The sequence below is a fragment of the Ambystoma mexicanum genome, chromosome 1q, assembly GCF_040938575.1.
Source record: "Ambystoma mexicanum isolate Mex_15411 chromosome 1q, UKY_AmexF1_1, whole genome shotgun sequence".
NCBI lineage: Eukaryota > Metazoa > Chordata > Amphibia > Caudata > Ambystomatidae > Ambystoma > Ambystoma mexicanum.
The window spans coordinates 933,998,620-934,011,391 of record NC_090922.1 but is presented as its reverse complement, the minus strand read 5'-3'; the positions used below and the strand labels follow the sequence as shown (position 1 = coordinate 934,011,391).

Below are 12,772 nucleotides of genomic sequence, written 5' to 3'. Positions count from 1 at the left end.
TTCTGAACCAAGTCCTTTTAGCTTTTCCTTTATTAGATCATGCAGCTCCTTGCTTCCAATTGGTCTCCCCTGGTCGTGGCGCAGATGTCAGACCGCACTGTCCAACCATCACAGGTCGCGCAACCAGGTGCCTTATCCTTAATGGAGTTCTCTTTTCCTTATACTGGAGTCTCTGCGGCCAAACTGGATCAATCTCCTGCCTGGTGGCCACCCCACTGCTTTTCCAACACTCTTTGCTTTGTCTGGGATCTCTGCGGCGGCCATCATGGATCAATCTCCCACCTGGTGGCCATGCCAATGCTTTTCTTTCCTTATACATTGATCCAAGCTGGCCACAGAGACCCCAGAATACGCAATCTCACTTGGTGGGCGCCACAATGTTAACACTTTGTTGTCCACACTTTTCGATAGGTCTTGTCAATTTTGCTCCCACTTCATTTCTTGCACAGCTCCCCCCTTTTAGGATCTCTTTCGCTCACTTTTTGTGTCCGCGCACAGCTCCCCTCTTTGCATGCACTTCCTTTCTTTGCACTGAGTCATTCGAGAATGAGTAATAATACATGCAACCACTCTGCCACTATGTATACTTGTAATTCAATTTCACCCGACATGTCGCCAGTCCTGCGCGTTCAGACTGCAACGTACCTTGCTCGCTTACTTCATTACTCACCAGGCTCTCACTGCGCTTCACTCACTGGTGGTGTTTTCTTCGTTCTTCGGTTATTGTCTTTGGTATCTGAGGTCAGGGTCTCCCCACCTACCCCTCAGACACTCCTGGGCTCCTGTTCTAGCCTAGGGGAACAAGCATTTAATTTGACCAATGTTATAAGGGATCAGCACGCCTCCCTGCTCCTTTCTTTGGAGTTCTCTTCTTTGCTGGAAACAGGAGTCGTTGGCCACGCTTCTCCCGGATGCTTCCTCACACAGATCCTCAGCGTCTCAGCTTCCCTGTTTCTTCCAGCTGGTCCTGGGGAGTCACGGCTCCTCAGCTCTCCTCCCAACTTGCTCTGTTTGCTGATTGCTAGTGTTCCTTTTGTACTCTCGAAGAGTTAATAGGTTTCAAGTTGGGCATGGTGGATTTCAATTGCTTGACTCTGCCTGGCCTGGTTAGTGGGACATGGCCTATGAAGATGTTGATCTGCCTTTATCTGCATCATCTTGGTCCCAGTACCATAGTGGTGTTTTCTCATAGGAAATCTGTTCCCCAAATGTACTCTTCTTCATCACAGTACTAGAGTGATACTTGTGGGGTGTGGGGCAGGGGGGGCCAAAGATTGTGTCTTATAAGGTGGTTCTAGTTCTTTTACTCTGAAACCCTCAGTACATGAGTTTAACAGGAAGGAAAAGATTGGGTCTCACAGTAGTTTGATATTAAAGGGACAAGAGGATAAGTCTATGTTATAGTTGGAAAAGGGGGTTTTATATTCCCTTGCTTTCCTCCGGGTTTGATTGTTCGACAGAAGGTATTGGGGTCAGGTAGGACATGCGTGACAATATCCTAGGACAGTAGAGGGGGAGATGGGATAGATCAGGCTTAGGAAAAGCGGGATGCCAGATCTCATCTTCAGACTCCCGACTTCCGTTCTTCGAAGACCCTCCATCCCAGTAGAACCCCTTTGCAGTCTCACTCCCGGGGTTAGAATCTGGAATTCTTAACCTTCTCTTGGTTACCCCGGGGGGGGGTGGTCTTAAGTGGGTTAAATGTGAGAAAGTTCTGCGATTTCTCACACTAGGTAGCATTTTCAATTTATTTAGCTTTTCGGTTAACAGACCATAAAAGCCATTAAGAGTTTTAAACTAAGAACATGCTTAAAATATATAACTTAAAGATACATATTTTTTAATAATCAGTGTCAACTACGCAAGGTAAACTAAACATTGTTTTGGACATACACAGCCATTTGCTTCAAGCCCAAACAGAACTTTTTACAGCTAGCCAGCTGTCTACCACTTAGTTTCTTTGCAGTGGCATGAAATTTTACCACTGCTCTAAGCCATATAATCTTCAATTGACAAGGCAGAGGAGCTAAGAGGCTAAGGTTTAAGTGGGTCACTGTTTAGTGGTTTAGTTATATATGATCTTTTTCTCCACGCCCAGACAAGATATCTAGTTACAGAATTGTCTGCCAAGTCACATTTGGAGTTACGGCAGAGAACAATTGATTGTTGAGCAGTTCTGATCGCTCTCACCCAAAACAGCAGCCTTAAATATTGTTTCCTTATTTAAAGTAGCCAGAACATATAAGCAGAAAGTGTACCACATTCTCAGTCCCTTCCTCACACAATAGACATTTGTTGGAGACAACACTATTCCATTTATGCAACAGTTCGGTGAGTGGTAATGTACATCTGCGTAATTTTAGGTACAACGTTCTGGCAGTGTACTGACAAGCTCTCTTCTGGGCTAACTCACTGCAGCTGTTGCCTTTCTGAGTGCATCCTTTGAACTTGGAGGATCTTCAACTTGTACTAAAAGTCACTTGTTCCTGCATTTTTTGCCTTCCAGTCACAACAGCAGTGCAAGGCCCGCTCCTTAGTTCAACAACCGAAGATCACCTGTCACCACCCGATAGTGGTGGCTTCCGTCGATTCCCATTTCATGTCCTGGAGGACTCCTGGGGCTGCCTGTCCTGTAGAAGTCTGCATCGCTTTGTGCCAAGGATGTCGAGCTGAGCCGTCTGTAAACCCATATCATCGGAGCCTGAACCGAATAGCCGGACCCAATCCTGAAGCCGAAACTGGCATCTGCACCAGCGGCACCTGGTTCTCCCTCGACCGGTAACATTGCGAAGCAAGATGGCCCGGTTGGATCTGGGAACGCCTGAATTGGTCCCTGGAAAAATCCGAATAAGGGGTGCTGGTGGGGTTGTAATTTATACAACTTATTCCTGCCCCTAATCCTCCAGTGCAATAGGGTTTCATGGGCATGAACATCTGGCCCTATGTCTCCCTTGCCTGACTAAGATTGGTGTTGGACTGGTCAGGGATCCCCCTGGGCCTTCCCTAGAGTGTTTAGGACTGGAAGAGATACTTACCTGAAGTTTTCCTTATTTCTAGAACTCTTTAACAGCATCCACTAGCATTGCTGAAAACCATTCTTAAAGCTTGCTGAACAGAATCACATGTGTAACTGATGACTTTTGGCACAATGCCACATTTCATATAGGGTCTGGACTTACTAAGGATAGGGGACTTATTCTAGGATTGCTCATAAGTGTTTTGTTTAATTTATCTACTTGAGCACTTAATTGTGTCTACTAGTTTTATATCAACTGTTTTTGTACCTCTTCACTTGCTTTACACTCAGTTACTGAACGTATTGCTTATGATTATGTTAACTGTTGAAACTGCCTGAAAGGTCAAGTTTAGGGGTTCTACTCAGAACACCCACACCTCAATAGTGAATATATATGTGTATTTTGATAATAGTTTAGCAACAATATTTAAAGTGTTGATATGTTTAGAGTGCAATTAACCTCTTAAGTGCCAGGCTACTATGCAAGTCTATGGAAAAAGGACGAGCATTCTCGTCCTTGGCACTTAAGGCCTAATTAATAATTGTATATTATACTTTTATCGCTAACCGTAATTAATGGACTACTGTTTTTTCTAATTGTAATCCTAGAGCACTCTTGCACCCTTCCTAAGTCTAAACCATACCGCTGTTCTACCCTACCCTACCTAGGCTGGGTTTGGCTAGACATCGGTGCCTTTACTGTTCATCATTATAGTTTGGTCTCTCGGAATCAACCCTCAGGGTAGATTCTGAAAATTCATCATAACACTAGTCTTTTCATTACTCCCCTGTCCCCAGTCTTGCCATCTGTGATTTCACTGTTCCAGCGTTGTAAGTGACGAACGGCCTTTCAAAAATGAATGCCAGAAATGAAAAGCCAGCTAGGCTTACGGGGTGGTGGTGTCGTCCCCTGTTAACTGAAAAAGGGTCAAAAGAAAAGGATGGGACGTGGGAAAGATGACGTAAGAGTGAATACAGAAGTATGGTGTTGTGTCATTTGGGAGGTACCACGGGTTTAGGGTAATAACCCTGAAACAAATGATAAGCAAAAAACACCCCTAAATTAAATGGGACATGGCTCATTCCAGCAACACGGGAGGTGGAAGGCTGAACTGAAGTGAAAGCAGCTTGTAGCATGAAAGGGAAGCAACTTGAAAGGGGGGCAGATGTGAGACTCAGATTGGGGAGAAATCTATGGAGCAGCGACAATGAAAATGGTGTTAGGTTGGAGGAATTGGCTGTGGTGAGTGAAGGGAATGGGTTGTATTTCAGGAACAACCTTTGGGGCCACCACAATTGTCAGTGTTGAAGAGCTGAGTTTCATTGCCGGACTTTAAAATAGATGTGAAAGGGAGGGAGTGCTGTTTAGCTTAAAGATTCAATTTTCTAACCTGTTTATTTTGCTTTTGTATGGTCTCTTGTCAGTCCCTACAAAATAAAGATGTTTTTAAGAAGAAAAAAAAAGGATTCCCTTTTTCCACTTCAAATGTTTCTGAATGTATACATCTCACCTATTTTTGTATCTGTATATTATCCTGTATAGGATATACATTTGTTCCTCTGTGGTGCTATTGTTTCCCTCTTTCTCTCCTTTGTGCCTAGTGACTAGGCACTGTCTAAAATATCTCCTGGAATTTGGCAGCCCTCCTGGCTGTGTTGGACTTTGTCTTCCCCAGTTCACAACATCCGCATTCAACAACTGTTATGAGCACATGTTTTATGTGCAATGCTTGATTTTCTTTTTTTTTGTGTTGATTTTATTGAAGTTGGTTCTTATGGATAACTTTGTTCAATTTGGAGAATATTTCTTCCTGCAGAGCGCAGGTACATCTATTGGAGCCAGCATGGCCCCAGTGTATGTGAATAAGTTTATGTATCACTTAAGAGTATCAATATATTTTCAATAATCCATACTGCCAGTCATTTGATTTGTTATAAGAGATGCATAGACAACATTATGGAATTTTGAAGGGGTCTGATACAGAACTATTGGATTTCTTTGAATATTAATGCTATGCATCTGCATATTAGGTCCACATGCGAAATCAGCAGGACTGATATTCATTGCTTGAACACGAAGATAAGTCGTCTTGGCACAAACTCACAGGAAAGTAGAACTATTAGATAGAAGTGAGTTGTTGAATGAAAGGCCTCCTAAGGAAGCACTTAAATTAATCAATGTGACTGCGTATTCCCAGCTGAGTAAAAATGTTTTTAAAAAAACCTGTATATTGCATAACTAGAAAATTGTACATACAGACCCAGAGTTGCAATTGCTATTCAAGGATCTGCTGACTTTTGCATACAAAAAAAGTAATTATCTGAAAGTCCGATTAGTCATTGCTAGGTTCAGAGAACCCTGCGACAGTGGTCAGATCCATTGCGGTACATTACCATGCTTAAACTGCAATAATGTGATGAGCGGAGAGTCAATACGACATCTTTATACAGACAAAGTGATATCCTTGAAACACAGATCAACCTGTGATACTAAAAACATCTTTTATGAGATTAAATGCATGTGTGTACTTTATTACTTAGGCATGACTACTAGAAAGGTGAAAATAAGATGGGGAGAACACACCAGGAGTTTGACATCTCCTGTCATAGTACACTTTCAGGAAAAATAAATGCATATTACGTTTTGTAATCCTTGAACCTGTTTGTGTTCAACCTAGAGGCAACGATATAGTACAAATACTATTAAGAAGAGGGGTATTTTGGATCCGTAAACTGGAATCTCGTCACCTGAGAGTAATAAGTCAAGAACATAGCTTGTTTTTTGTGAACATTGTGTGTTGACAAGGATTCTGAATTTCTGTAATGTGATTTGCTTTCTGTGAATTTGTGATCATCTAAATGTTGAAGCAACTCAGTATTATTATTCCTATACTATTGTGAGAATATCACCACTCAAGTTATGTTCAGGTGTTGAGCATATCCAGTTTTTTTTTCGATGCTGCGCAAATGGCCGATTCACTTCACAAAAAATAATTATTAAACATGATACCATTTACCATTTTAGTGAGAGGAGAGTTATTACTACAGGGAGTTCTTTCAGATAATACCACTGATTGGGTGGTAGTTTACTTTCGTAGTATTCACTTCACCTTATAGTTAAGTAATTGGAAGAACTTCTGCATTGGAACCATGTGGGGTGTGCCACTTTTATGTCTGCTTTTCTCGTGTTAGGACGTTGGTGTATTGGGAATTGGCTGATTTTACATCAGTATTTGGTTCTGTTCTGTAACATTATGTAATAGATGTATTATGTCTTTGCTCGATCTTGTACATCAGGCGTTTCAAGATGGTGTCGCTTTAAGCGTCTTTAGTGATGTTTGCAATACTTGCTATTTGATTAGGGAGTTGACAACTTATGGTTAACGGCATTTACACCATGTCTCTTGTCGAGACTTATAATCTATTTAAGAGATATGGAACAGTAGGTACGTTTCATAGGTGACAGTTGGTAACTTTAGAAGTGAAGACATTGATCTCCTGTGTTAATGCTAGGTTATTACAGGATGTTAGAATGGGAACATTCTCTCTTGTTAGGTGACTGTTAGGGACATTTATCAGTTTTGCGCTTAATTACCCCTCCTAGTGAGATCCCCGGCACTTTTTGCTGGACATCTGGACCTCTTTCTTGTTTTCCTGACTTAGGGGAACCTTTTTCCCTTCATTCTTTTCTGCTCTAATCATGGGAACCCTGTTCTGTAGATTTTACTTGATATTATGGAGTTTTGCTTTCCGCCATACTTTTTTTTTTTTTTAAAGGCATCTGTGTTTCACTTTTGCAGTACACAGCACCCTTTGTGCAGTGTTGCTGGGAGCCTTTTGGGCTCTCCTTTTTATATTCTATTATTTTTCTTAAATACTGTTCTTAAGGATCGAGGGATACTGTTTATCCCACCTAGCTTTTCCTTTTGAGAGATCAGCACACACCACCTTATGTGGAGTGCTGAGGGGGCTAGATACATAGCAACCCCCACCTCTCTGCTCCTGTTACAACTCTATAGTTAGTCACTGGCAGTGGACGTGTTCTACTGACACTTGTGCAAGTTTCCACTGCAGGCTGTATTCACAGCTGCAACTATGCACAGGAGGGTCACATATGTTACAGCATAGTGGCTCCTTTCTTTTTTCGCCATTTCTTGTGTGGTGGTTATTTCTTGGCCCTTCTTCTGCCGTCCTGGAAGGGTGGGGTCTTGATGTGAGTTTTCTTTGAGGGCAACCTTTTGTGTAGCCAGCGAGGCTCAAGTGTGTCTCTGAGGACAGGAAGCAGGGGAGGAGCCCAAAACTCCCCTGTGTTCTGCCTGCTGGTGTGCCTGAATGGAACCAGTTCCCACTGGGGGGGGCTTGCTGTCCTGATTGGACAGCCAGCCGCCCCTTTCTGTAAACTGAAGGGAGAGTTTTCAGAGGATGAATGGGGAAATCCTGATAAAAGGTGAGGTTCCTGAGGCAGAAGGCAAGTCGACCACTGGAATAGAAGATCCAAAGCAGAAGACTACCAGAGACGCTGGCAGACCCTTCCAGTAACCGTGAAGAGTCTGCTGCTGTCCTGACCATGTTTTTAAATAGAAAGAGGCGCTCCGAAGAAGACTCCTTTTTCCCTTTGGCTGGTGGGACCAACTAGCCAAAAGACAACCTGTAGAATGAGCCACCCCCTGACGTCCAGGGCTGAAAACCACCAATACCAGGGGACCTCCAACCCAATTGCAGTGCACCGTCTTCCAGTGGGCGAATCCTCCCAGAACTTTGGTGAACTCCAGTTGGACCTCCAGAGACAAGATTCCCCTTGCAGTCCCCTTACCAGAGTGCAGGACCGGAGAATCGAGGCAGATCGACCAGGCAATAATCATTCACTGGTGGAGCTTGTTCAAAGGCGCCAAAACCACAAACCGATGTGTGTGTGTGTAGAAAGAATTCCTGGCAGAGGGTCCTTTCTCTTGACTGCTGCTACCACATCCCTTCCAGTCTCCCTCCTTTAGTCACCACGGCCAAGGAAAAGGAGACTGGGTTCACCGCTGCTGCATAGGAAAGAATCCAGCTGCATTTTCAACATTCCTCAGGCACTGTGGGGCTCAGAGTAGTACACTTCTTGCTTACTGCTAATTGGCATTCCTGTGTTACTGGAGTGCTGTGTCCGGTGTTTGGGTGTTTACCCATACCACTTGCCTAAGCCTGAAGCTTGTGCGCCTTTAGGGAGTAATTGCCAAAGTCCCCGATAACTTTTTTATTCTACCAAAGCATCCTACTTGAATGTAATTGAAGTACCCTGTGGAACTTTCTTTTCTGCTGCTGCACATTACTTTGCACCCCTCCTCAAGTGACTCTGAAGAACTCTTAACTAGTTAGAGAGTGGACTGCTAAAGTATTGAATCATCTGAAAGTATTACAAAGTAGTAATTATTTATTACTGGTGCTGAATAACTTTTTCCTTACAGCAGAACATTGTCTGAGTGACTTTAATGAGTGAATTGAACTATCCTTGAACTGTATTCCTGACTGGTACATTCCAATACTATTGGTTGACTCGCCTGAAAAAGTGCTGCTGTTTTCTATTGTGTTGATTAGCTTGAATAGTACTTACATACCTGAATATGACTTTACCTTGTGTATATAAGATACATGTCTATTTTACTATAACTACGAGTGTGTGAAAGTTTCTTGGGCCCATGTATTGACTGAGCTCATATCCTCATAAGATCAGCCTTGCTGCTCTGCCATTCTACCAAACCTTTGGGTAGTACAGACCTATACTAAGAGTTGGACTCTGTATGAAGTTAAGCCTGACTGCTGTGCTACTGATACCATTGGAAAGTCTTTTCTTTCATTTTGGGTGACACACCAGTCTATCATTCACTCAGTTGATTACACAGCCTTAACCCTGATCAATCTTGAATCTAAGAAACCCAAACAAGTTCAAGAAAACAATCCTTCTGGGTGCTTACCTTCTGATAGGTCCTGCTGTACCTGAGAGAGAGAGAGAGAGAGAGAGAGGGACTTATTGTCCCCATAAACATGGAAGATGCGTTGTTCCCCTGCCCAGTCCACATGCACCTGAGATTTTACTGTTGGGCACCATTATCAATTCAAAACACTGTCGTTCAGATTGAAATCTGCCCCAAGAGTATTTACCAAGTGCATGGCTTTTCTTGTTACAGCTTTCCCTCCAATGAAACCCCCACCCCCAACAACTTTTTTTGCTACCTTGGCTTGGACCCTATCCTGATTTGAGGCGAGTAGTCTTTTTGCTGTACTCCCCTTGCTTTAATCCTCTTTTGGGGGCACTGGAAAGCCTGTATGGATACCAATCAGAGGGGCCCTGTCCTCTTTTTGAGATTCATTTGTTGGTTTACTGCAGCACACATCACCTTACAGGGAATTTCTGCAGGGGTTTCCTTTCTGTTCTTCTTTTATAACACTTTTTTTTAAATTGATTTAACTGTAAAACAATTTTTACAAGTATACAACAAGATTTTTTAAAATACGTATGTCCTAATCCGTTTAAAACGTCTATTGCATCGGATCAACGTTCACGTTCAGTCTTTTCAAGGTCATCGTGATAAGAGTCACAGTGTGACTAGCCAGTGGGCTCTTCCGACCCCTGTGGTACAAGTTCCTTGTAAGACTTTCTAGGCTAAGCTTTTCAAAGAAGCGAACAACAGCCATCACCCAACTGGTTTTTTCACCGCTCATTAATCTTACCCACCAGTCGTCCTCGTTATAACAGCGTTGATCCTTAAATACGTGACCAAGGAAGATCGTGCAATTCTCTTGGGTCGCTAAACATGATCATAAGAGATGCCTTGTTGATTCCACTTGATCCTTGCGTTTACAGAACCGGCAATGTTTCGAATGGTTTTGTTTGTTTTGGCTAATACTTCATTTATGTGTAACACTTTTTATGAAATTTTTGATGTATCCAAGACAGGCTGGTGGCAGCGTTTTTTCGATCTTACTGCATGCACTTTCATGTTTTACCACAAAATGCCATTTTGAGTACTATATACACAAAACGGCCATTCCCAGTGTTTTTCACCCTTTCCTTTGGCCATCTTGTCCTTTAACGTTCCTACCTTCCCAGTTCAGGAATGGCTTATATGATAAGCAGTTTTTCCAGGATTATGCTTGGTTTTCACAAGCAAAATGGTGGTGTGTGCATCCTGGCCGGATGTGGGAGTTGAGATTGTTTTGTCCCAAAACACAATCCAGCCAGGGGATGTCTGTTGCTGGGTACTTATGAAGCAAGAGGCTGTCCATGATCGGAGGGCCCATGTCAGTTTGAATGGTGCAAATCATTGCTGCCCCAAACTCGAATTTGAGATCAAAGACACCTCCTACAGCCTTTCCAAAGATAATAGTTTGCTGCTGAGCCCCCTTGGAAGGGGCGCAGCCCACTGAAGACCTGACGATTGCCTCCAGCAAAGTTCCAGCAAAGCCCTGGCTTTCTGTAATGATCCACAGGAGACCTTCATCGGTGCTTCGACCCTTGGAATGCTGGGAGCAACCAGTCCAGAAACCTTCAAGAATATTCTCTCGTCGGAAGCCTTTAGACATGTCCTGAGATGTCCCTGTGGGCTGATGAGATTCGGTCAAGGTATCTCCTGTGTATCGGTTGCAAGTTCCAGCTTGGGACACTGCAGGCGGTCGACTTGCGGCCTTAGACCAGTCCTGCAGCTGCTGCTCTTCTGCATGAAGATTTGCCCTCCTGAATATGTCTTTGTTGCCACATGCGTCGAGGGACTCGCCCTGATGGGATGATTTTAATTGCGGCCACGCAGTTGTGTCTTGGAGGGGGTTGGGAGAGGGAGTCTTGGCTGCTGTCGTGAGGTGCCTGAGCCATCCTACTTCAAGACCTCTGGAACAGTCTCTCCGGAGCAAGGACCCGCAGTCTAGCCCAACACAATCCCAAAGCTAAAAGTCACTGCACCCGAGGCCCAGCTCCCCCTGAACCCGAACCTACAACACAAGTGTGACAAGTAATTCTATTGAACCTAGGGATGGTCGCTCATAAAATCGGTGTTATACACTCCTGAAAGCACATTGAAGTCCAGTGAGACGGACCATGCGATTCTCCCCTTCCCCCAGGATAGTGATCACCACGGGTTGGCACCTGGGGAGCTCCAGAGGAGAGTTTTCACTTTGGAGCACCTGCGTGCCAAAGTGTCCAGGCTTGAGAGGGCAGCGCTAAGTAAAGTGAAATGTATTGTCTCCTGAACTACCTAAAATGTGCCATCAAAACACTAAATGGACCCTCTGTTATTGGTCTGTATTAATAGGAATATTGATAAAGAATTCTGTAACTGATGTGATTGAATTATATCTGTATTAATTATAAAGGAGTCAAAAGAATTAAACGTATACTCTGCTTCTTGTATATATCTAAATAAATGTATTCTTTCATTAACATAGAAAAATATTGGTTAACAAACCTTCACAAAATGTTCTAGGCACCCCAAAGTGACTTGTGCTTAAACATGCATATCATATTGAGAAACTGGGCATCACGGAGCAGGCCCTGGGTGGATGTCCTCTTGGACCACCCCTCCCAGGTCCAACTTGGTTCCTTTCTCCCTGCAACCTCTCTCTCCACCTATGGCGTTCCCAGGGATCTATCCTCTCACACTTTTTCAACCTTTACTTGGCCCCTTCGGCCCACCTGATCTCTACCTTCTCCAACTTTCAGTGTTATGCAGATGACACTCGTTCTCCTTCAGGCTCCCCTCATCCTCCTCTCCACTCTCGCTCATTCCTGGCTATCAGCGATTCAGGGTTGGTGCGCTTCCAACGATCTCTGCTTTAATTACCAGTAAAACAGAGATCTTTCACATCGGGACTCCTGCTCCCGCTTTCCCTCTGTCACTCTGGCTGTCCCTTCTTGGGCTCTCTTCCTTCCACTTCCTGTGAGGCAAATGACCTTGGTGTCATCTTTGACTCCACTCTCGCTTTCTCTCCTCACATCTCAGACGTCGCCAGTAAGTCCCACTAACAGCTGTACCACATAAAAGGCACTCTTTCATTTCTCACCTTCCCCCAGAAGCTCATTGTCTCCAGAGCCCTGGTTCTCTCTAGGCTGGACTACTGCAACAGCCTCTTTCTCAATCTGCCTTCTGCTACTCTTTGCCCACTAATCCAGAACAGGACTGCGAGAGTTATCCTTGGCCTCAAGCCCAGGGACTGTATCTCTCCAGCCCTGAAATCTCTCCACTGGCTCCCAGTGGCTGCAAGGATCATGTTCAAGACCCTTCGTTTGCATTGTCCACAAGGCTTTCTGGGGCCACACTATATTCAACAATCTCTTCCTAAATACCTTCCTTCTCGCGACACTCTAAGGGTCAGCCGCTTCTCCAGACATAGAGTGAGGGGTAGATCTCTCTCCTCTGCAGGTGCCTCCCTCTGGAATGGCCTCCATGCCCCTCGCAAATTGAGCCGGACCACCTGAAGTTCCGGAAGCAGCTTAAAACGTACCTCTTCTCTGCTTTCTCTCTCCATCCTCTGCTGACCTACTTGAACTACCTGTCTGCTGCATTGACTGGTGGTTTGGCTACCCTTAGAGACTTGCTGGATACCAGGCTCTCTCTTGATCAGTCACCCTTGCACTGGCTCTGGCCTTCCACGCATTTAGGGGCTGTAATGGTAACCTCTACAGTCCCGTTCCTCCTTGTACTATCCCAAAGCTGCGCTGCCCTGTGCTGCACTTTCTCAGAACATTGCTGCCCTGCTTTCCCCGCACCCTCTCCCTGGCACCCC

At 44.3% G+C, this 12,772-nt stretch overlaps 1 protein-coding gene across 1 annotated transcript in view; it reads left to right on the top strand.

Annotated features, from left to right (window-relative positions):
• Positions 1–12,772, top strand: part of MFSD14A (major facilitator superfamily domain containing 14A) — a 561,753-nt gene that overhangs the window by 399,133 nt on the left and 149,848 nt on the right. The window lies entirely within an intron of this gene.